The sequence below is a fragment of the Carcharodon carcharias genome, chromosome 1 (genome assembly GCF_017639515.1).
Source record: "Carcharodon carcharias isolate sCarCar2 chromosome 1, sCarCar2.pri, whole genome shotgun sequence".
Classification (NCBI taxonomy): domain Eukaryota; kingdom Metazoa; phylum Chordata; class Chondrichthyes; order Lamniformes; family Lamnidae; genus Carcharodon; species Carcharodon carcharias.
The window spans coordinates 237314314-237340014 of NC_054467.1; the positions used below are offsets into that span (position 1 = coordinate 237314314).

At 40.6% G+C, this 25701-nt stretch overlaps 1 protein-coding gene across 3 annotated transcripts in view; it reads right to left on the minus strand.

Annotated features, from left to right (window-relative positions):
- ptpra (protein tyrosine phosphatase receptor type A) overlaps window positions 1-25701 on the minus strand; it is a 316897-nt gene that overhangs the window by 222995 nt on the left and 68201 nt on the right. For all 3 annotated transcript variants that reach the window (XM_041187767.1, XM_041187775.1, XM_041187757.1), the window contains exon 2: window positions 19776-19849. The gene's annotated coding sequence lies outside the window, so the exon portion shown is untranslated. The remainder of the gene's footprint in view (window positions 1-19775; window positions 19850-25701) is intronic.

The window sequence follows — 25701 nt, forward strand, 5'->3', positions numbered from 1 at the left end:
AAAAAAAAATTTTTTTTTTATAATGGAAATAGGTGGAAAAAGGAAAATCTAATTAATTTATTGGAAAAAAAAGAAAAGGAAGGGGGAAACAGAAAGGGGGTGGGGATGGGGGAGGGAGCTCACGACCTAAAGTTGTTGAATTCAATATTCAGTCCGGATGGCTGTAAAGTGCCTAGTAGGAAGATGAGGTGTTGTTCCTCCAGTATGTGTTGGGCTTCACTGGAACAATGCAGCAAGCCAAGGACTGACATGTGGGCAAGAGAGCAGGGTGGAGTGTTAAAATGGCAAGCGACAGGGAGGTTTGGGTCATTCTTGCGGACAGACCGCAGGTGTTCTGCAAAGCGGTCGCCCAGTTTACGTTTGGTCTCTCCAATGTAGAGGAGACCACATTGGGAGCAACGAATGCAGTAGACTAAGTTGGGGGAAATGCAAGTGATAGGTTACAGTGATAATGGGGGATTTCAATATGCAGGTAGACTGGGAAAATCAGGTTGATAGTGGATCCCAAGAAAAGGAAGTTGTGGAATGTCTACGAGATGGCTTTTTGGAGCAGCTTGTGGTGGACCCCACTAAGGAGCAGGCAATTCTAGATTTAGTGATGTATAATGAGGCAGATTTGATAAGGGAGCTTAAGGTGAAGGAACCCTTAGGAGGAAGTGACCATAATATGATAGAATTTACTGTGCAATTTGAGAGGAAAAAGCTGGAATCAGATGTAACGGTATTACAGTTGAATAAAGGCAACTACAGAGGCATGAGGGAGGAGCTGGCCAGAATTGACTGGGAGATGAGCTAAGCAGGAAAGACAATGGAACAGCAATGGCAGGAGTTTCTGGGAGTAATTTGGGAGACACAGCAAAAATTCATCCCTAGGAAGAAGAAGCATACTAAAGGGAGGATGAGGCAACCTTGGCTGACAAGGGAAGTCAGGGACAGCATAAAAGCTAAAGAGAAAGCATACCATGCGGCAAAGAGCAGTGGGAAACCAGGGGACTGGGAAGCCTACAAAGACCAACAGAGGATAACTAAAAAAGAAATAAGGAGGGAGAAGATTAAATATGAGGGTAAGCTAGCCAGTAATATAAAAGAAGATTGCAAGAATTTTTTTTAGATATATAAAGGGTAAGAGAGAGGCAAAAATGGACATTGGGCCGCTGGAAAATGACGCTGGAGAAGTAGTAGTGGGGAACAAAGAAATGGTAGAGGAACTGAATAGGTACTTTGCGTCAGTCTTCACAGTCGAAGACACGAGTCACATCGCCAAAGTTCAAGAGAGTCGGGGGGCAGAGGTGAGTATGGTGGCCATTACCAAGGACAAGGTGCTAGGAAAACTGAAAGGTCTGAAGGTGGATAAATCGCCTGGGCCAGATGGATTACACCCCAGAGTTCTGAAGGAGATAGCTGAAGAGATAGTGGAGGCGTTAGTGGTGATCTTTCAGGAATCACTGGAGTCAGGGAGGGTCCCAGAGGACTAGAAAATTACTAATGTAACCCCCCTGTTTAAAAAGGGAGTGAGGCAAAAGATGGGAAATTACAGGCTGATTAGCCTGACCTCGGTTGTTGGTAAGATTTTAGAGTCCATTATTAAGGATGAGATTTCAGAACACTTGGAAGTGCATGGTAAAATCGGGCAAAGTCAGCATGGTTTCATCAAGGGGAAGTCATGCCTGACAAATCTGTTAGAGTTCTTTGAGGAGGTAACAAGTAGGTTAGACAAAGGAGAGCCAATGGATGTTATCTACTTGGACTTCTAGAAGGCCTTTAACAAGGTGCCGCACAGGAGGCTGCTCAGTAAGATAAGAGCCCATGATGTTAGAGGTACTAGCATGGATAGAAGATTGACTGTCTGACAGGAGGCAGAGAATAGGGATACGGGGGTCCATCTCAGGATGGTGGCCGGTGACTCGTGGAGTTCTGCAGGGGTCAGTGTTGGGACCACAACTTTTCACTTTATACATTAATGATCTAGGTGAAGGAACTGAGGGCATCCTGGCTAAGTTTACACATGATACAAAGATAGGTGGAGGGACAGGTAGTATTGAGGAGGCGGGGAGGCTGCAGAAGGATTTGGACAGGTTAGAAGAATGGGCAAAGAAGTGGCAGATGGAATAAAACATGGTCAAGTGTGAGGTCATGCACTTTGGTAGGAAGAATAGAGGCATAGACTATTTTCTAAATGGGGAGAGAATTCAGAAATCTGGAGTGCAAACGGACTTGGGAGTCCTCGTCCAGGATTCTCTTAAGGTTAACTTGCAGGTTGAGTCGGTAGTTAGGAAGGCAAATGCAATGTTGGCATTTATTTCGAGAGGACTAAAATATAAAAGCAGGGATGTGCTGCTGAGGCTTTATAAGGCTCTGGTCAGACCACATTTAGAATATTGTGAGCAATTTTGGGCCTCGTATCTCAGGAAGGATGTGCTGGCCCTGGAGAGGGTCCAGAGGAAGTTCACGAGAATGATCCCAGGAATGAAATGCTTAACATATGAGGAACATTTGAGGACTCTGGGTCTATACTTGATGGAGTTTAGAAGGATGAGGGGAGATCTGATTGAAACTTACAGAATACTGAAAGGCCTGGATAGAGTGGACGTGGGGAAGATGTTTCCATTAGTAGGAGAGACTAGGACCCAAGGGCACAGCCTTAGAGTAAAGGAAAGACCTATTAGAACAGAGATGAGGAGAAACTTCTTTAGCCAGAGAGTGGTGAATCTATGGAATTCATTGCCACAGAAGGCTGTGGAGGCCAGGTCATTGAGTGTATTTAAGTCCGAGATAGATAGGTTCTTGATTGGTAAGGGGATCAAAGGTTACAGGGAGAAGGTGGGAGAATGGGGTTGAGAAACCTATCAGCCATGATTGAATGGCAGGGCCGACTCAATTGGCCAAATGGCCTAATTTCTGCTCCTATGTCTTATGGTCTTATAGGAAGGATGTGATTGCACTGGAGGGGGTGCAGAGGTGATTCATCAAGGTGTTACCTGCGATTAAACATTTAAGATATGAAGAGAGGTTGGATAGTCTTGGGTTAATTTCGGTGAAGCAGAGAAGACTGAGGGGCGACCTGATCGAGGTGTACAAGATTATGAGGGGCAAGGACAGGGTGGATAGGGAGCAGCTGTTCCTCTTAGCTGAAGGGTCAGTCACAAGGGGACATAAGTTCAAGGTGAGGGGCAGGAGGTTCAGGGGGGATGCGAGGAAAAGCTGTTTTACCCAGAGGGCGGTGACGGTCTGGAATGCACTGCCTGGGAGGGTGGGGGAGGCAGGTTGCCTCACATCCTTTAAAAAGTACCTGGATGAGCACTTGGCACATCATAACATTCAAAGCTATGGGCCAAGTGCTGGTAAGTGGGATTAGGTAGGTAGGTCAGGTGTTTCTCACATGTCGGTGCAGACTCGATGGGCCGAAGGGTCTCTTCTGCACTGTGATTCTGGTAAATAAGAGTGCAATCATGCAGGTTGCTTTGTCCTGGATGGTGACTGAGCTCCTTACGAGTTGTTGGAACTGCACTCATCCAGACCACTGGAGAGTTTTCAATCACATTTCTGACTTGTGCCTTACAGATGGTGGAAAGATTTGCTAAGTCAGAAGGCGAGTTACTCTCTGCAGAATACCCAACTTTTGACCTAATCTCGTAACCACAGTATTTATGCAGCTGGTCCAGGTAAATTTCTGATCCATGGTGACTCCTCCAGGATGAATACACAAACATACGAATTAAGAGCATGAGTAGGCCACTCAGCCCCTCCAGCCTGCTCCACCATTCAATAAGATCATAGCTGATCTGAATGTAACCTCAACCCCACATTCCTGCCTACCCCCAATAACCTGCCACCCCCTTGTTCATCAAGAATCTATCGAGCTCTGCCTTAAAAATATTCCAAGGCACTGCTTCCAACGCCTTTTGAGAAGAGTTCCAAAGACTCATAACCGACAGAGAAAAAAAATTTCTCTTCATCTCAGTCTTAAATGAATGACCCCTTACTTTTAAACAATGACCCCTAGTTCCAGGTTCTCCCACAAGAAGAAACGCCCTCTCCACATCCACCCTGTCAAGACCCCTAAGGATCTCATATGTTTCAATCCAGTCGCCTCTTACTCTTCTAAACTCCAGCAGATATGAACCTAACTTGTCCAGCCTTTCCTCATAAGACAACCGATCCATTCCTGATATTATTCTATTGAACCTTCTCTCAACTGCTTCTAATACATTTACATCCTTCCTTAAATAAAGAGGCCAATACAGTAATATACTCCAGATGTGGTCTCACCAGTGTCCTAGACAGCTAAAGCATAACCCTCCCTATGTTTGTAATCAATTCCTGTCTCAATAAATGACAACATTCTATTAGGTTTCCTAATTACCTGCTGTAGCTGCATACTAACCACCCAGTTCCCCCTTAATCTCAGAGCTCTGGGATACCTCATCCTTTAGATATTAAGCTTCTCTTTTATCCTTCCTGCCAAAATGAACAATTTCACATTTGCCCACATTATACTCCATTTGCCAGATCTTTGCCCAATCACTTAACCTCTGTCACTCTGTAGCCTCCTTATGTCCTTTTCACAATTTACTTTCCTACCTATCTGTGTCATCAGCAAATTAAGCAACGATTCCTTCAGTCCCTTCATCCAAGTCATTTATTCATTGATATAAATTGTAAAAAGTTGAGGCTCCAGCACTGATCCCTGTGGCACACCACTCGTCACATCCCGCCAACCAGAAAAAGACCCATTTATGCCAACCCTCTGCTTCCTGCTAGCTAGCCAATCTTCTATCCATGTCAATATGTTACACCCTACACCATGAGCTTTTATTTTCTGCAATAACCTTTGATGTGGCACTTTATCAAATGCCTTCTGGAAATCCAAGCAGTACATCCACCAGTTCCCCTTTATCCACACCACATGCGACTCCTTCAAAGAACTTCAACAAATTGGTTAAACATGATTTCCCTTTTACAAAACCATGTTGACTCTGCCTGATTGCCATGAATTTTTCTAAGTGCACTGCTATAACATCCTTATCAATAGCTTCTAATATTTTCCCTATGACAGATGTTCAGCTAACTGGCCTCTAGTTTCCTGCTTTCTGTCTCCCTCCTTTTTTTAAATAAAGGAGTTATATTTGCTATTTTCCATCTAGTGAAACCTTCTCCGAATCTAGGGAATTTTGGAAAATTAAAACCAATGCACCAACTATATCACTAGCCACTTCTTTCAAGACCTAAGGGTGAAGTCCGTCCGGATCTGGGGATTTGCCAGCATGCAGCCCCAACAATTTGCTCAATACCACTTCCCTAGTGATTGTAACTTTCCCTGAGTTCCTCCCTCCCATTTCCTGATTTACAGCTATTTCCGGGATATTAGTTATGTCCTCTATAGTGAAGACCAAAGCAAAATACCTGTTTCATTCATCTGCCGTCTTCCTACTTCCATCACTTTTTTAAATCTCTATAGAAACTCTTACTATCCATCTTTAAATTACAAGCTAGCTTTCTCTCATACTCTAGTTTTTCCCTCCTTATTGATCTTTTATCATTCTTTGCAGTTCTTTATATTCTTCCCAATCTTCTGACCTGCCAACCGTCTTTGCGTAATTATATGCTTTTTCTTTAAGTTTGATACTGTGTTTAACTTTTTTTTAGTTAACCACCAATGATGAGCCCTCCCCTTGGAATTTTTCTCTCTCATTGGAATATATATATTCTGTGTATTCTGAAATATCCCTTTAAACGTCGGCCACTAAATTTCTACTGACAAATCCCTTAACTTCATTTGCCAGTTCAATTTAGCTAGCTCTGTTTCATGCCCTCATAATTGCCCTTATTCAAGTTTAAAATACTAGTCTTGGGTACACTCATTTCTCCCTCAAAGTGAAAATAAAATTCAATCATATGATCGCTGCTACCTAGGGGTGTCTTCACTATTAGGTTATCAATTGATCCCATCTCATTGCTTAATACCAGATCTGTTATAGCTTGCTCTCTGGTTGGCTCCAGAAGGTGCTATTCTAAGAATCTATCCCAAAAACATGCTAATGAACTCATCAACGCTACCTTTGCCCATCTGGTTTTTGCTGTCTATATGTAGATTAAGATCCCTCATGATCATTGCTGTACCTTTCTGGCAAACTCCCATTATCTCTTCTTTTATACTCTGTCCTACCATGTAGTTACAACTAGGGGTCTGTACACAACTCCCACAAGTGACTTCTTGCCTTTATCATTCCTCATCTCAACCCCAAACCACTTCTATATCCTGGTTTCCTGAACTTAGGTCATGCCTCTCTATTGTGCTAATACCATCATTAACTAACAGAGCCACCCCTCCATCTTTTTCTAACTTCCTGTCCTTCCTAAATGTCACATACCCTTCAATATTCAGGTCAGAATCTATGACAGTCATTACAGAGACATGGCTGCAAAATATCTGATAGTACTTATTTATTTCTACATGTGCTAACAGTTCATTGGTTTTGTTTTTAATGTTACGTATGTTTAGATACAGAGCCTTTAGTTCTGTCTTTTTATTATTTTCATAGCATCTTGCTTTATCTGCTGATTTACTCTTTAACTTGTACTCTCTGTCCCATCCTGTCACAGTCTGTTAGTCATTTCCCATAATACCTGTCTCTCCTGCCTTGTCTCTACTCTTTGGTTTACCGACATCTTCTCAAATTTGAACCATTGCCCCCATTCTTCAGTTTAAAACTCTTTCTACTTCCCTGATTAGGCAGCTCTCAAGGATGCCAGCCAACTCAAATCATTCGCACGACATGCACATTCTCAATAAACAGCTGCACACGCTCCATACATCACAAACTATGGGCCCCAACAACATACTTAAACTCCAGGACCTTGAGCACAGCTATTCGAGTACAGCTACAACACTGCCATCTATCCAACGAAGAAGAAAACTGTCCAGTTATGTCCTGTCCACAAAAATCAGGACAATTCCAATTTTGCCCATTAGCACCTGATCGTCAAAGTGATGCAAGGTGTCATCAACAGTGCTTTCAAGCAGTTTGCAATCAACCATACATCATTCTAGTTCCATGCAGGACTTGGGACAGCAAAGCAGAGAGGGCTAAATCCTGAGTCAGCCAGGGGCCAAAACAGGGAATGAATAGGCCTGAAGACCTATAAGCAATACCAAAGGAGATCCATCAGTTAAAAGCAATATGGCAGTGTATCTTGCATGGCTGAAAGGTTTTATTTTAGTACACATCTATCAAAATTTCAAAAGCTGTTAAAATAAACAAAATGCAGCATTACCATAAATCACCTATTCATAGCTTTGTCATTGGGGTTAATACCAACAGATGGCAGGTGCTTTCCATTAAAAAAAAACAAGGTTGGGGTCGGGGGCAGAGAGAACAGAAATGGAGTGCATCACTCCCAGCAGCTCTCACACATTCAAGCAGCCATTTTTCATCCAAACAGCATTTCCAGAAACCTTGGAACCCATCCACTTGATTGCTGATGATATAAAGACATGCAGAAAATTACTTTGAATCAGACTTTTATTGCACAGAATACCATTCAGCTCATCATGCCTGTACTGGCTCTAAGAAAGAGCTATGTAATTAGACCCATTCTCCCACTCATTCCCCCATAACCCTGAAAATTTCTGCAAAAATCAAGTGGTAATGCAAAAGTACTGGAATTCTAACTCAAGCTTACCTCCATGGCAGAAACATTTCATCAAATAGCCCTATTGGAATTAAAATCATATCGTCTCTGCAAATGGGATTCTGACTGCAATGTATTTTACAAGTGTAACTCACAAAGATGTTATTCAGGCACCCTAGAGCAGATCCGGATATACAACATGCATAGGATGCCCTTGTGGCTTCTTGGCTTTAAACAGGATACAAGACCTGGAAATCCCAAGTCCAGGTCATAACGCTTCACTATTAAATCAAACAAGAACTGGTGAACAGTATAGAATCTTCAGGGAATATATCAGTACACACCAATACCAATATGGAATACATTCACGCAACAAAGCACAAAACTTCATTATACTAGGCAGCAAAGGCTCCAGTAAAATGTTATGTGGCTTATGTAAAAAAAAATTCATTCACCACGTGTGGGCATTACTGGTTAAAGCATTTATTACCCATCCTCAAATGCCCTTAAGGTTAAATACAATTGAGTAGCTTGCTTGACCATTTCAAAGAGCGGTTAAGAATCATCACATTGCTGTGAGTCTGGAGTCAGAAGCCAGAACACAAATTCTTCATGATGGAGAAGTACCTTCATAAGATCCTCCAAATCTGTGGCAAGAAAGGTGATCCACTAGCAGCATGCTCTCCCAAGCCAAAGTGCCCATCATCAAGGGACTAATCACTCAAAACCAGCTCCGCTGGGTGGGTCATGTCATTCGTACGCCTGACACTAGACACCTGAAACAACTGCTCTACTCAGAACTCGATCGTGGTCAGGAACTTCCAGGAGGACAACGGAAACACTTTAAAGAGTCCTCAAAACATCCCTGAAAAAGTCACATGTACCCGCCAACTCATGGGAGGCCTTGGCTTGTGACCAACCAAAATGGTGAAGGCTCATTTTGAGAAAGATAGAGAGACTTCGTTGGGAATGTGTAGAGGCAAAGTCAAGGTGGCGGACGGAGCGCACAAACTTCCAAACAACCCTTCAAGCACCACCTGCCCCACATACAGCAGAGTCTGCCAATAGTGCATAGGACTTAGCCATTTCAGAACCCATCAAATCGGAGTGGGAGCAAGTCATCCTCGATCCCAAGGGACTACCTAAGAAGTAAAAGGTCTTGGATACAGAATCGTAGTGGTTAGGATACAGGACTAGTATTCCAAAGCCTGGACATGAGTTCAACTCCCGCCATGGCCTTTAGGGAATTTAAATTCGATGAATTAAAATAAAATGCTAGGATTGGTAAAGGTGACCATGAAGCTACTGCGTTATGGTAAAAACCCATCTGGTTCACTGAAGTTCTTTAGGGAAGGAAATTTGCTGTGCCATCAGGTGACATGAATTCAAATCCCACTGTGTCAGCTGGGGAATTTAAATTAAATTAAGTTAATTAAATAAATCTGGAATTAAAAGTTATTATCAGCAATTGTGACCAAGAAACAAACTAGTTGTTACAAAAACCCATCCGGTTACTACTTTCAGTCAGGAAATTTGCCTTCCTGGTCTGGTCTGCTTGCGGCTTTAAGCCCACATCGTGGAGAAGCTGGCAAAGCTGCACAACCTCATATCATTCATCTGGGAAGAGCACATGGCAGAGGATCCCAGAGGTGCTGTGATCATGACTATATTCAAGAAGGGAGACAAGTCTGAATGTGCTAACTACAGAGGAGTCTCCCTGCTTTCTGTCACAGGGAAGATCACTGCAAGGATCCTCCTCAACTGCCTCCTCCCATTGGCTGAAGAATTCTTTCGAAAGTCGCAGTGTAGTTTTCACCCATCGAGACACACCATAGACATGATCTTCACTTTGTGACAAATTCAAGACAAGTGTAAGGAACAGCACCAACAGCCTTTTTCAATCTCGCAAAAGTTTACATTCTGTCAACCACAAGGGCTTATGGAGTATCCTCTTCAAATTTGGCTGCCCTCAAAAATTTGTCACCATCCTCAGCCTACTCCACAATAGCATGCATGCCATATCCAAGACCATACCTCATTCTTGCTTACTCATGACATATTGAAAATGGGTAATGACCTCTGTGTATATTCTGTTAAAGGATTTTAGGCACGAAAAGATCACAAAACAGCAGAATTTGAAATCTGTGCACAACCTGGATTATGAAATATGTGTAAACTGAAACATGCACCATCCTCAGAGGATTTTGTTTATCAATATTGGTCAGGGACATTGATTCTTAATCTACTCTGATATATAGATAATTTAGATAATTTTAAGTTAAACAACATACTATTGGACCAGTTTACAATGGTTTACAACATTTTTGTGTATATTTTATAGTGAACTGACAAAGGCTTTTCAATTAGTTGGAATTAGTTGGTCCCATTAGTTGGAAAAATTAAATAAAATTTAGGCACAGTAAATTGCATCATTAACACACAGCACAGAACAGTACTATCAAAAGATGAGAGAGCAAAGTGCAGCCTAACTTTTTTTGTGGTTATGAACATGGCAATATTGTGTAATAGTTAACTTAGGTTTTCCCTTTACCAGACACCAAATATCACTGACCAAATTTCTTGCTGCTGTCCACATGCTTAAAAAAATCACAACATTGCCTGAAATATTTTGATGTCAGCAGCCCTCTTACATTGTATCAAATCAGAGTGTAATCTTCAGAGTCAAAGTCATTACCCCACAGGAGGATGCTATTCGGCCCATTGATCACAGTAATCCAAATCAGTCCCATTTCTCTGGTCTATCCCCCAAATCCCTGCATGTTTATTTCCCACAAATACCTATCCAATTTCTTCTTAAAATCGTTGGCCATCCCCAGTTCCGTCACTCTCAAAAGGCAAAGATCGCCAGGTCATTACCACTCGCTCTTGCTGCGTTAAAAGTTTTTCCTCACATCTGTCCTGCATCTCTTGGCTTAAGTTTTAAATCTGTGCCCCTAGACCTTGTGCCATTGTGATGAAACTATAATAATTTTCATAATATTTTTCTGGTTTATTGTAAAGTAGGTTTATGGGAGTAAGTATAGTTGGGTCTGTGTGAAATTTAATTACATTCGTAGTCAAGTAGACTGCAAGATTGAAATCATCAAAAGAAGCTAGGGTGCTTGGCATACTAATGAGTAAACATGGACGCTGGCTTAGCATGTAAGGTGTGAAGGGAATTTGCATTTTTTAGATAAATAGAAAAATTTGGATTTCAAAGGGATCTTAGTCTGTTTACAACTAGCCAGATAAGCAAGGCTAAGGAATGTGTTTATTTTTCCCAAAGGTTACTAACGATATTGGCAACGTGAACGTTTTTATATTATGAGGAAGATACAGTTTCAAAAGACATATGGAACAATAGAATTTACAGAGAGAGACATGCATAAAGGAGAATGAAAGGCTTTGTGAAGAAGGGGACTATGTAAGATGTAACAGGAGTGTGTGAAATAGCCTTAATGAAGCCTCCAGCATCTGTGCATAGGTCTGCTACATAGCGAAACTGAAGTTGGGGAAAAACGAGTTGGAATTCCCCTGTCCAGGGTATTTTGGACTGTTGCCTTAAAGGAAATGTAACTGGGGGGCTTAGGTTAATTAGGAATTTTAGGAGTTATTATAACAGGAATTTATTTATTTATGTGCTTGAAATCTATTGTACTTTGTTTATAAATATTTTAATTTAATTTTTAAAATCTCTAAAGGTCTGGGTGGACTTATTACTTCTGAATTCAGTGCACACATCTTGTAATAAATACAAATTGCAAGACCGTTGTGATAGCACGACCAAGTTTCCCTCATGGATTTGGTCCGCCTGGCACACATCATCTGCCATATCATAATAAATTGGGGGCTTTTTGCAGGATATTTGAAATTCCTTGATTCATTTGGAGTTGGTGAATCTTAAGGCCACAAGTATGAAAAGCATGTTGGATTCAGGAGTTGGTGTGAGGGATTTAAAAGTGGTGAGATCAAAAGAATAGGTTTATAAAGTTGCCAAAAAAAAGTAGTAAGCCTGAGGATTGGGAGCATTCTAAAACTCAAAGGAGGGCCAAGAAACTGATAGTGAAAGAGAAAGCAGAGAATGAAAGTAAACTAGCCAGAAACACAAAACAGACTGTAAAAGCTTGTATAGGTTTGCAAAAAGGGAAATATTAGCAAAGACAAATGTAGGCCCATTACAGGCAGACACAGGAGAATTATAATGAGTAATAGGAAATGGCAGAGAAACAAATACTGTGTGTCTGTCTTCAAGTAGGAAGACACAAAAAATCTCCCAGAAATATGAGAGAATCAAGGGACAAGCAGAAATGAGAAATTTGAAGAAATTAGTATTAGTAAAAAGGTAGTACTGGAGAAATTAATGGGACTGATTGGTAAATCCCCTGGACCCGATGACTACATTACGTTCCCAACATCTGTAAATTTCATGTATTGTATACAGTTTCTAACCAACTCCCATCTCCCCATCCCCACAACCCCCATCCCCCACCCCCAAGTCAGTATCAACAAAGGCGCAATCCCCAGTGTTCTCAGCTCTCTTGGAAGACATGTCAGGTGCATGTGTTCCCTTATCCTCTCCTTGAGAGGCAAGCACATTGGAGAAATGGGATAGCAGCTTCTCACTGTGACCCTTATGACAGCCTGACTGTAAAGGCTGTAAAAACCAATCAAGGAAAAACTGATTCAAGAGAAAAATCTTCAAGATTCTAACAATCATAACCTCTTGAGAAGGAAGAGCACAGACTAACACTCTCTCTGTAATTTTATTCTGCCTTGCACATTGGGGAAAGATGATGCTTTCATCTTGAGAAATAACTGTGCAACTGTATCATTCACTACTGCTGTGATGACAGAAGTAGTATTCAATGCCTGAAACACAAATGAATCTGGTAGACGAAGAGAGGAACAAAGAACATCCTGAGACATTGCAGGATACAAAAAAAAAGACAACTTCCCTACTACTCTCAGGGTAGGAATTGCACTCTCTGTAGTTATTGGTATCAATTCTACATTTGCTTCAACATGAAGCTGCTCCGCTGTAGACAATGAGGTTGCTACATTAGCAATGATAAAGTAGGGTTGTAACATCAACAATGGAATAAACCTCCAGACCTGGATCTATATCAAGTTCCTGCGTAATACTCTTCAGCTGTAGAAGCTCTTTAGTTTGGACCTCTGCTTGTACACTGAAAGACCAACTTGAGCATATCCATAACTTGCTGGCGAAATTCAAGTGCGAGGTGTAGCTTACACACATGAACTAATAGGCTCTGAACTTCCACAATTGGTTTGATCCAACTTCGAGTTCAGGGTCTCATTCCCCTCGGGTAGCTTACTACTGGCTGCATTTATTATTTCATGCATGTCATCAGTGGCTTCAGTGGAATAAATAAACAAATTCAACTTTTTATCGAATTTGTTTCAATATTCAATATCATCTTCAACAAAAGGCTGAATCTTAGCAAAAAAGTCAACAAGGTTTCAGAGGTAAAAATAAAAATACCTGGAAAAATTCAGCAAGTCTGGCAGCAACTGCGGAGAGGAACACAGTTAACGTTTTGAGTCCATATGATTCTTCAACAGAACTAAGTAAAAATAGAAAAGAGGTGAAATATAAGCTGGTTTAAGTGGGAGTGGGACAGGTAGAGCTGGATAGAGGGCCAGTGATAGGTGGACATAGCCAAAAGATGTCATAGACAAAAAGGACAAAGAGGTGTTGAAGATGGTGATATTATCTAAGGAATGTGCTCATAAGTGACATTAAGTCCGGAAGGCTGTAAAGTGCCTCGTTGGAAGATGAAGTGCTGTTCCTCCAGTTTGCGTTGAGCTTCACTGGAACAATGCAGCAGGCCAAGGACGGACATGTGGGCATGAGAGCAGGGTGGAAGGTTGAAATGACAAGCGACAGGGAGGTCTGGGTCATGCTCGCAGACAGACCGAAGGCGTTCCTCAAAGCGGTCACCCAGTCTGCGTTTGGTCTCTCCAATGTAGAGGAAACCATATTGGGAGCAGCGAATGCAGTAGACTAAATTGAGGGAAGTGCAAGTGAAATGCTGCTTTACTTGAAAGGAGTGTTAAACCAGCTTATATTTCACCTCTTTTCTATTTTTACTTAGTTCTGTTGAAGAATCATACGGACTCGAAACGTTAACTGTGTTCCTCTCTGCAGATGCTGCCAGACCTGCTGAGTTTTTCCAGGTATTTTATTTTTGCTTTGGATTTCCAGCATCTGCAGTTTTTTGCTTTTATCTTAAGGTTTCAGAGGCATTGGCAGTGGAGTCAAGAGTGTAATAAGATCTAGGATCTCTTCTTCCAATAGCTGATCTGCTTCTGCAACAGCTTCATTCTCCCGAATTCTGTCCAGAAAGAGCTAACCAAGGTCCAGAAGCTCCTTTAACATATGGTCACCATCTTTTTCAGTGCCTTCTATTAATGCCTCTTCTAGCCTGTCTACAAAGAGAAGTGAGAGACCTGCAATTTCCTCCTGTGGTCCAGTGGGCCATCAGCACCTGCGGAATTGTACACAACCATAATCTGTAACCTCATGGCCCAGCGTATGCCCCACTCTATCATTACCACCAAGCCAGGGGATGAACCCTAATTCAATGAAAAGTGCAGGAGGGCATGCCAGGAGCATCACCAGGCATAGCTAAAATGAGTTGTCAACCTGGTGAAGATACAACACAGGACTACTTGCATGCCAAACAGCATAAGCAGCAAATGATGGACAGCGCCAAGCGATTCCACAACCAACGGATCAGGTCTAAGCTCTGCAGTCCTGTCTCATCCAGCCATGAATGGTGGTGGACAATTAAAACGGCTCGCTGGAGGAGAAGGCTCCATAAATATCCCCATCCTGAATGATGAGGGAGCCCAGTACAGCAGTGCAAAAGATAAGGCCGAAGCATTTCCTGCAATCTTCAGCCAGAAAAGCCGAGTGGATGATCCATCTCGGCCTCCTCCAGAGGTCCCCAGCATCATAGATGCCAGTCTTCAGCCAATTCGATTCAGTCCACATGGTATCAACAAAAGGCTGAAGGCAATGGATACTGCAAAGGCTATGGGCCCTGACAATATTCCAGCAATAGTACTGAAGACTTGTGCTCCAGAACTTGCCACACCCCTAGCCAAGCTGTTCCAGGACAGTTACAACACTGGCATCTACCCAGCTAAGTGGAAATTTGCCCAGGTATTTCCTATACAGAAAAAGCAGTACAAATCCAATGCGACCAATTACTGCTCCATCAGTCCACTCTCCATCATCAGTAAAGTGATGGAAGGGGTCATCAACAATGCTATTAAGCGGCACTTGCTTAGCAAAAATGTGTTCACTGATGCTCAGTTTGGGGTCACTCAGCTCCTGGCCTCATTAAAGCCTTGGTTGAACATGGACAAAAGAGCTGAACCAGAGGTCATGTGAGAGTGACTGCCCTTGACATCAAGGCCGCATATGACTGAGTGTGGTATCAAGGAATCCTAGCAAAACTGGAGTCAATGGGAATCAGAGGGAAAACTCTCTGCTGGATAAAGTCATCCTAGGACAAAGGAAGGTGGTTGGGTTGTTGGACGTCAGTCATCTCAGTTCCAGGACATCACGGCAGGAGTTCCTCAGGGTAGTGTCCTCGGCCCAACCATCTGCAGCTGCTTCATCAATGACCTTCCTTCCATCATAAGGTGAGGTGTGAGGATGTTTCCTGATGATTGCACAATATTCAGTACCATTCGTAACTCCTCAGATACTGAAGCAGTCCATGTCCAAATGCAGTTAGACTTGGACAACATGATGGCTTGGGCTGACAAGTGGCAAGTAACATTCGTGCCACATAAGTGCCAGGCAATGACCATCTCCAACAAATGAGAATCTATCCATTGCCTCTTGACATTCAATGGCATTACCATCATTGAATTCCCCACTATCAACATCCTGGCAGTTACCAATGACCAGAAACTGAGCTGGGCTAGCCTTATAAATACTGTGGCTCCAAGAGCAGCTCAGAGGCTAGGGATCCTGCAACAAGTAACTCACCTCCTGATTCCCCAAAGCCTGTCCACAATCTACAAGGCATTAGTCAGAAGTGTGATGGAATACTCCCCACTTGCCTGGATGAGTGCAGCTCCAAGAACGCTCAAGAATTTTGACACCATCCAGGACAAAGCAGCCCGCTTGATTGGCACCCCATCCATAAACATTCTCTCCCACCATCACTGACACACAGTGGCTGCAGTGTGTACCATCTACAAGATGCAGAAACTGACCAAGCAACCTGAGATAGCATCTTCCAAACCCACAACCACTACCATCTAGAAGGACAAGGGCAACCTGGAAGTTCCTCTCCAAGCCACTCAACATCCTGTTTTGGAAATATATTGCCGTTCCTTCACTGTTGCTGGGTCAAAATCCTGGAACTTTCTTCCCAACAGCACTGAGAATGTACCTACACTACAGGGACTGCAGCGGTTCAAGAAGGCAGCTCACCAACACCTTCTCAAGAGCAACTAGGGATGGGCAACAAATGCTGGCCTAGCTGGAAATTAAATTAACTGAATAAAATCTGGAATTGAAAATTTGTCTCAGTAATGATAACCATGAAACTATCATTGATTGTTGTAAAAATCTCTGGCTCACTAATGCCCTTTATGGCAGGAAATGTGCTGCCTTTACCAATCTGGTCTACAAGTGACTCCAGACACAAAGCAATATGGTTGCCTCTTAACTGCCCTCTGAAATGGCCTAGCAAGCCACTCAGTTCAAGGGAAATTAGGGATGGGCAACATATGCAGACCTTGCCAGTGATGCCCACATCCCATAAAAGAACATTACTAGCTCGGCCTCAACTGGAGTATTGTGTTCAGTTCTGGGTGTCACACTTTACACAAGATGTCCAGGAAAGCTTCATGAGAATGGTTTCAGGGACTTGAGTTATGTAGATAGATTGGAAAGATTGTGACCTTTTTTCCTTGGAGAAGAGAAAGTTGAGAGCAGATTTGATAGAGGTAGTCAAAATCATGAGGGGTCTAGACAGAGTAGATAGAAAAAAACTGTTCACATTGGTGAAAGGATCCAGAACAAGAGAGCACAGATTAAGGCAATTGGCAAAAGAAGTAAAGACACTTTTCACACACGAGCGTTTAGGATCTAGGAAACACTGCCCGAGTTTGGAACTATATTGCCGTTCCTTCACTGTTGCTGGGTCAAAATCCCAAAGAGCACTGTGGATATATCTAAATCACATGAACTGCAGCAGTTCCAGGTGGTGACTCACCACCACCTTCTCAAGGGCAATTAGTGATGTGCCTAGCCAGCAATGCCCACATCCTGTGAAAGAATTTTAAAAAGATTGTGGTGGAGGTTCAACTGAGACACTTAGGAAGGAATCGGATTGGTATCTGAAAAGGATGAATGTGCAGGGGCTACAGGGAAAAGGCAGGGGAGTGGCACTAGATAAATTGCTCCTATGAAGAACCGACACAGACACGACAAGCCAAATAGACTGACTCCTTTAGTGCTGGAACAATTCTGTGATTACTATAAAATACCATAAGCACTTCACAGGGTAGTTATATAAAAGCGGATAATGAAACACATTGAAGAGATACTACAAGTAGCCAAAACCTTGAACAAAGAGACAAGTTTTACAAATGTCTTAAAGGAGGAACACATGGCCCTCCCTCTCTACTACTTTATGGTACAGCACATGAAAGCTCTAATGCTCTGTGCTCTTACACCACTAGAACTAGACCAACGTATGCTACATGTGTCAAAAATTAGTGGCGAGATTGAGATCTGGTAGTCTGGATGATTTTGCACTTGTAACTCAATCTTTACCATCTTTGTAGCCGTTCTAGCCAATCATACAATCTGATCTTATTACAGGGCTGCTGATTTTTTATTTTTAGCCAACATTAACAATAAACCTCAGGTCAAGAGCAATCGCTAGATGAGAAAAAAGACAACTGTCCATCCAGTTCACCTTCTAACATCCTGGTCGTTTCATGATGTAATGTTAATAGAGATATTGAATTATTAAGACAGTTACTCTTTATCAATTAGTCTACAACCAACCCAGGAGATAAGGCAAACCACAGTGGTGGAAAGCTTTGGGAACCATAGATCTAAAGTCACCCATTTCACTCAAGCATGCTTCAATTAGCACATCATGTCTCAAAATTATTCATCTACCATATCCCAAAATATTATTTTCTGAAAGGAAGTAATCTAACTTGCATTTGGATAAATCAACACTGTCTGCTTCCTCTCTTTCTAAGTAGCACAGATAGCCCACTGAGCTCACTGATATAATGTTTTTGCAGATTAATTTTAAAATTTACCTCCCCTTAAATGCAGTCTGTGTCCTGTGGTTCAACTGTCTGGCTATGGTAAGAATTTAAAAAGTTACATTCATATCACATCTCAAGATTCTCTTTTCCAGTGAAAAGATGGTCAACTCCCAAAATCGTGAGTCATAATGATCAAATCATCTGGTTGCCCTCTGTTGTAACCCTTCTGTAGCTGCAGTATCCTTTTTTATACTGAGGTGGCCAGGACTATGTACAGTATTCCAAGCAAAGTTGTGTCACTCATTTACGATGTAGCAGGTTTCATTACATCCCTACAGTTTATTTGATTTGCTGTCACCAATCATTGCTGCAATAGCTTTAATTTATTTTCAGTCAGGACTCACATATCTCTTTCATTTTCCATAAGCATTTTCTATTTATGTAATTGTCACATCATGAGATTGTTTTTAAAATTCCTATTTCTTTTGTTTCTCTCTACACTAAACTTTATCTGCCATCTGTATGCCCAATTCTCAGGTATATAAAAATCCTTCTGTTGCTTATCCTATTCAGTTTTGCAGCCTACCATATTCAATTAGCTTTATATCATCTGCAAGATGAGTCACTCTTTTTGTGACTCTGGGATTCAACAATTTTATCCAAGATTTCCTTGCATTCTGCCATTTTAAATTTTGCTACAGTACATAGCAGGTTAAAAATCAGTTTTACTTACAGTTCATTGTCATCTTTTCTGACAGCGTATTTTTAACCAAATGCTCAGGGAAAAGCCAATTAACATAAGCATTGTGTGTGATATGTTGAAATAAACATTTTTAATGGCAGCTCTTTGAAATGTAAGCTAGCTAAATTTAGACTGTCTAGCATCTGTTTTGAACATGAAATTATATGCATCAATCAGGTGCAATAACATAGCATCCAACAATAATTTGGGATAGTATGCATGAACTACTTAAGTATGTGGATACAGGACATTGATATCAGAAAAGTAAAAATAATCTACACAAAGTTTAATAATGGAATCCATCAGTAACGTACAATTTTTTTTAATTTGCAAAACTTAAACCTTCTGCCTGCTTTCTGAATCTTCATTCATGTAGACAAATCAATAATTCAGGGTAACTTTCACACAAGATAATTTATTGGGAAATCTTAATGAAGCAAATGGCACAAAATCATCTTGAGACAACTAGACATATTTCCAAAGCAAAATAATTGAATGAGATAATGCAGCACAGGTCTGAGATTTAACAAAAAAAGAACAAGCTTATTGCAAATTGAATTGTTTTTCTATAAAATTTCATATGTTTTTACATTCAAGAGCAAAAGTTCTCAAATTGCCACTCCTTGCACTAGCTACTCGTGGTACAGTGGTGAGGTTAGCACAATTTTGCAGGTCAGAACTCGACGAAAACTGTGTGCTATTTACTCACCAAGCTTTTAAATTCCTGACTGCTGTCATATTACTGTTTTAATCTGAAGCAAATACAGCATTTGGGAGGATGCCGTCATGGCTACACTGTGTGAAAAGTTGACCAGATCTGGGCTTTGACCTCAAAATCCCTCCAGCCTATGTTCTGCCCATAAGCTACCTTCCTACCCATTCAGATTACAAAAATTGTAGGGCTTTTTTTTTTAAAAAGCCCACATTTCTCAAATTGTAAATTTATGTACTTGAAACTTTTAGCAGCTTTAATACTTACCATCTGAACCAGATTTGAACCCAGCTCCCAATAGTAAGTTAACAACATTGGCCTCAACGTGCCATCCGTTTCCTCTTTACATATGCTTCACATTATGATACCAGATTTCCCATATTTTCCAATCTCCTTAAATAGGTTTCCTACCTTGGTCACAGCAAATGCTTCAACTTTTAAGGATTAATACATTTGGGATCCATAAAAGATATTGGTGTTGATACCTGAAATTAAGAAGAAAATTTATAACCACTTTTAATACTCGAATGATATGCAGTGATGTAAAACTGTAGCATGAATTAAAGGGACACTTAGAAAAATATTTGACAGAGCTTCACAGAAGTAAATTTTTAAAAACGGACTCAGCAGCAAGTAGGAAAAATAAACACAACACATTTTGAATAACAAAATGCAAATTATGTTAAAAATCAGATAACCTTACTGCACAGGTATTCAGTCCATCGTGCTCGACTCTTTGAAAAAGTTCTTTCCCTGTAGTCCTGCCATTTCTTTCTTTTTTAAATAACATAACAAATTCCTATTCTGCTTCCATCACCTACTTCCAGATCAATTTGCTATAACATATTCTCATCTTCATTATTTATTTTAAATTTGTGTCCTCTGGTATGACATCCCTGCCTATGGGAACAGCCATACCTATCTTTCTATATTTATGATTTTTGAAACTTATATTTTTTTATTTCATTCTTGGGATGTGGGCAGCTTGGCATTTAAGAGTCAACCACATTACTGTGGGTCTGGAGTCACATGGTAAGGACAGCAGACATCATTCCCCAAAGGAATTTAGTGAACTAGATGGGTTTTTACGACAACTGGCAATAGTTTCATGGTCATCACTAGACTTTTAATTCCAGAATTTTTATTGAATTCAGATTCCACCATGTGCAATTGTGGGATTCAAACCTAAGTCCCCATTACCCTGGGTCTCTGGATTACCAATCCAGTGACAATACCACTATGCCACCTCTTATATATCTCCCCATAATCTCAATCGCAGTTTCTCTAGTCTCTCTACTGTCGTCCCTCATCCCTGGTGCTTTTATAATAAATCTCACTCTCTCAAGGCTTTGGATATGTGGATACAAGATAATGATGTAAGAAAAGAAAAAATAATCTACATCTTCACACAAAGTTTAATAACTGAATTCAGTGATGTATATTTAATTAACTTTAGTTGAAACTTGCCAAGTCCTTGGCATTGTGGTTCTCAGAATTGGGCTCAATATCTAACTGAGGTCTAAACAGTGATTTATAAAGGTTTAGCATAACTTCTTTGCTTTTGTACTGTTCACAGCCTTATCAATCTCCTGTCACCTTAACAATGGGAGGTATCTTGAGAAGGGATCAGTGAAGGCAAAAGGTAATATGATGAACATAAAGGTAAATCAAAATTGCATAATTTCTGGTATTATTTGCTAGAAAGCAGCATCAGCCAACAATGCTTTCAGAGTTATATGTTGAGGACAAGGGATGTCAATGTAAAGAAAGTCTCCACATTTAGGTTGACATCAATATCAAGTACTTCCAGATCAGGGATGGGATGGAGCAGGAACATCGTCAAGTTTATTTTTGTGACTCACACAAGACGCAAGAAAGCATCCTTATATTGCCCAAGAATTACTATTTAGTTTCCACACCATTATTATGGCCCCAAGTTTCAGGTATATTGGCAATCTGTGCCAAAAAATATAAATCCCCACAGTAAAAAGGTGGCCAAATTTCACACTAATTCCTTTGACCCATCAAGAAGAGAAGTTTCATCTGGAACAGTGACCATTTACTAGAATACCATATTTCAGTTAAGGTCAGGTTCATAAATTACTGTACAAAATCATGCGCCAAGATGAGGAGCAAACATTTGATTCTTGCCCCAATATGTTTTTTTTGAACCAATTCCAAATGAAGGAGGGCATTAATTTTCACTTTTTGTTTAAAGATAATAAATTCTCAGAAGAGCCATATATAATAGACTGGCAATTTTGCACTGAGATGTCACTTTCAAGATTCAGAGTGCATTCAGACTACCATTGTCGCACAGATAGGAGAACATTCATCATGACAACATTGAAATTATGGGATTAAGACAGTCTTAATCCCGAGTCGGAGCCAGCAATTAAGGTTTTCTAGAAAATTAGGTCTCACTATACTATACATCTTAGTAATAGTAATTTTAGGCCTTCACATTCCAAAAGTTCAGCATCAGTGAAAAGCCAAAACCACTTCAAGCTATTGCTAATTTTGTCATAAGAATGCAAATCATCACAGTTGGACCAAATCAATTAGTTTGTCAAGAGATAGCAACTTTGCTTTAAAGTATTCAGCATTACAAAAAAGATTTCAAATATTCTAATATTCAGTATCTATCAGACAGAATATTTAGCTCATTAAAACAATATACAATCAGGGCAACTTGGCTCTGTGGTATCACTCTTGCCTGAATCAGAATATTTAGGTTCAAGTCCCACTGAAGAACATGATCTATGCTGACACTTTCTGCGGTACAGAGGGAATGCTCATCGTCCGGTCTTTCAGATAAGACATCAAACCATGGCCCTTAGTGAGTATTAAGATGGATGTAACTGATGCCAATGCACTACTCAAAGAGCAGAAGAGTTCTCCTGAGATGTTTTGATGAGTAGCCTCTCAATTACTAACAAAAAAATCAGACTAACTGGCCATTTATCTAAATTTCTGTGGGGAGCCATTCAAATGATGCACACATTAAAAGAAAAATTTTCTTTATAAAACTCCGAACTCTCGAGATAAGGTAAATCAAATTAACTCCCCAAAACTCATTCAAATGTTTCAAAAGCCTTCACTTGTAACTTATTCCACTACTTCAATAAAGTCCATAGAAAACACTTTCTACTGAAGATTAAACAATTGGGAATTATAGGTAAACTGTAGATGCAGCTTAAAATTGTGTGGAAGAAATCATTATGTCTCTATTAGGGAAATTCCAAGGGTGTGAATCCCTGAATTGCATGCTATGGAATCAATACAAATAACCCTATTATTCCCAATCTAGATGATCATCTTGGATTCTGAATCCAATTTAAACTGGTCAATTTCCAGGACAATGAAGTAGAGGGGGGCAGTTCCACAAAAAGCACCATAAACCAGTGTTCTATAAATCAGTGGCACATGCATTTTAATGCAAGAGAAGTTCAAGGGACTGCACATAGCAGGAGGTGGGGAGGGGAAAAACTTGGGGGGGTAAGAAGACGATGCTATGGAAATAGCGAAAAATAAAGTAATAAAGGGTCTGGAGGTGTCAATGAATGCTCCCTCCTTCAAATAGATTTATTTCATATACCATTCAGTCATGTATAAATCCCCTTAGACTTGCCTCCTTTCAGTTTCTTTGGGCTTTCCTTATAACTCAGTCCACCAAATCACATAAGCAGCAAACAAAAAATATAACTTATTTTACCAGAGCAGCAGTGTATAACTCAAAGAGCCATGCTAAATTTTTATAAAATCCTGGTTACATTAGCTTAAACGGTGTTTAATCTAGTTCATAAGGCAAAAAGAAAAAGGCGGGGGGAGAAGAGTCACAACGCTCAACCCCGACACCCAAGGACTGAGTTATAAGGAAAGCGCAAAGAAACTGAAAGGAGGCAAGTCTAAGGGGATTTATACATGACTGAATGCTATATGAAATAAAGCTATTCAAAGGAGGGAGCATACTCTAAAGTTAATGAAAGCACAATTTGGGACAGGTGTCAGGAGGAACTTCATGGAAAGAAAGGCCTGCACAGAATAATTTTCTAGGTATGATAGCCGAAGATTCATTCACGATTGGTTAAATTATTTATTACTATTGGTACGAAAACAGCCTTTTCTCCTAATTTATTTTAAAAATTACGTTCCATTGGTTTTATGAACCCTTCTAATCTGGCAACCTTCAATCAGATTACCTCAAAGTCTACTAATTTCTCAAGAAGAATAAACTCAACCTTTGTTGATCCTTACTCCTAATTTAGATTTTCAATATTTGGAAATATTCTGTCTGCTTCTGTAACCTGATGGCCAAAACAGTAAACAATACTCAAGAGGGGATTTGATGTTATACAGCAACAATGTAACATGGTACAATTTAGATGATGATTTGCTGCAAAGCAACCCACTACCAGAATTTCACAGATTACTTCAGAAACATATCCACTTCTAGATCTTTGCACCAGAAGGAAAACAAGCACGTTATGCTCTCCTCTATTAACTGCTTGGCTGGATCTGAATAACACCATCAAGGTTGAGCAAGGTTGCAAAATGTTGCAGTCCAAGTTTCTTTCCCATTTTCTTTAATTTCTCCCTGCCTCTGAGCCAGAAGCTATAGGTTCAAATCCCACTCCAGGATTTGACAGCTAAGGAAAGTGTTTGTCTGGAGTTTTCTTGTAGTTGGGAGTCTCTGGGTTCATCAAACACTTCAGTTTAATGCGCATTTTCAAAAGGTACACACGCAGCTCGAACTTTGCACTTCAAATCTTCCAGTTCAGGTTTGATACAAACATTTTCCGATTTTATTTATTTTTTTGTTGCTTCTCTTGCTGCAGGGCCTTTACCTTGTTATTCAATACCAGCTGCTGGTATATTTCTGGAAACGTCCCTTATATTCAAAGAGGAACTCACTTGGGACTTCTGTCTCGGGATTCCCAACAAGATAGATACCTGGGACTTTCGGAAAGTACTGTGTCTCTCTGGTGCCCTCGTGTGCTTTGTTCAGGCATTGTTTTTTCCTTCTTTTTGTCGCTTTGCTGAGGGCTTTCTACACCTTTCAAGCTTTGCACACTACTCAACTTGAAGATTAAAACATTTGTCAAAGGCTATTAATACTTCAGCAAAGCTGGTTGAGGACTCAGCAGTGCACTGCATTAGGATTACTTTTTCAGCAAGTTCATCAAAAGAATATAAATAGGTATTAATCTGCACTTCTTCTGATTTCTTACTGAGATCTGATGTTCTCCAGTAGTTTAAACATTCCATTCTCCAGGACACACAATTTTTTGTTAGGTTTGCCCCTTGGGTGAGTCTAAACTGATCTGGTAAGTTGCATGATCCATGGCCTTTTTTAAAAAAAAAGGCATGACTACATCTTAAATTTTTTTCCTCTTCAAGGTGGCTCCCCACAGCTGCTGTTTTTCTTTTCTCTCTCTGCTCTTCCCACATTTGCCAGTTTCAATGGGCTCCCATTGCGCTGACAGGGTCATTTTTTCCCAACTATTCTCTGTGCAAGAAATGCCTAAAAAAATTGTTTGCCAGCTATGTGTTCCTTCAAGCCTTGGGTATCAATTTCAAAACAATTTTTGCTCTGCCTTTTGTTTTTTTTATATAAATTTTTTCTACTTCAGTCCAGCTCAGCCGCCTCATGTTATCCTGCCAGCTGTGAGCTTGTCACAGCAGCTCTCTTGCAGCAGTGCTCTGGGATGTGCTGGTCCTGATGGTTGCCTATTTTAAAAGGTAAGTTCAGCATTTTTTGTTGTATTTTTGCTCACCCTTCCAGTGATTTGGCCAAGTCTCTTGACTCTGCATTCACTTAGGTTCTTCTTTTCATCTGAATGATGAATTATTCTTTTTCAGCCTTTTTTTCCCCATTCTTTTTAAGTTTTCTCAGCCTTTTTGTGATCTGGCCAGGTCCCTTAACTTTGATCAGGTCTGTCAATGGGACCTCATAAGCCTGGTGATGTCCTTCAGCCTCCATGTCTGCAATGAAACTTTTCATTTCGGCCATCTTCAAATGTCTTCAATTTCATTTTAGGCAATCTCCAACTGCGTCTTCAATTTAGGTGCACTTCTCTAAGATCAGGCTTGAATTTCTTTAGTTTTTCATGCTTTGAAAATCTGGGTTCCTTCCCCAGCTTCTCTGGGATATCTGGGTCCCTCTTTCACTGCCACCATGTTGTAAGGTTGTTTAGTCTCTTTGGGAAGTCTGGAGGCTTGTATGGTTGAACATAACCTGTTTATTGGTAACCAATAACTATGTACATATCCAAGGTACTGCCACGTTTTGGTGCTGTTTCCAAGCATGGCTCCTCTCCACAGTCTACATTCATGT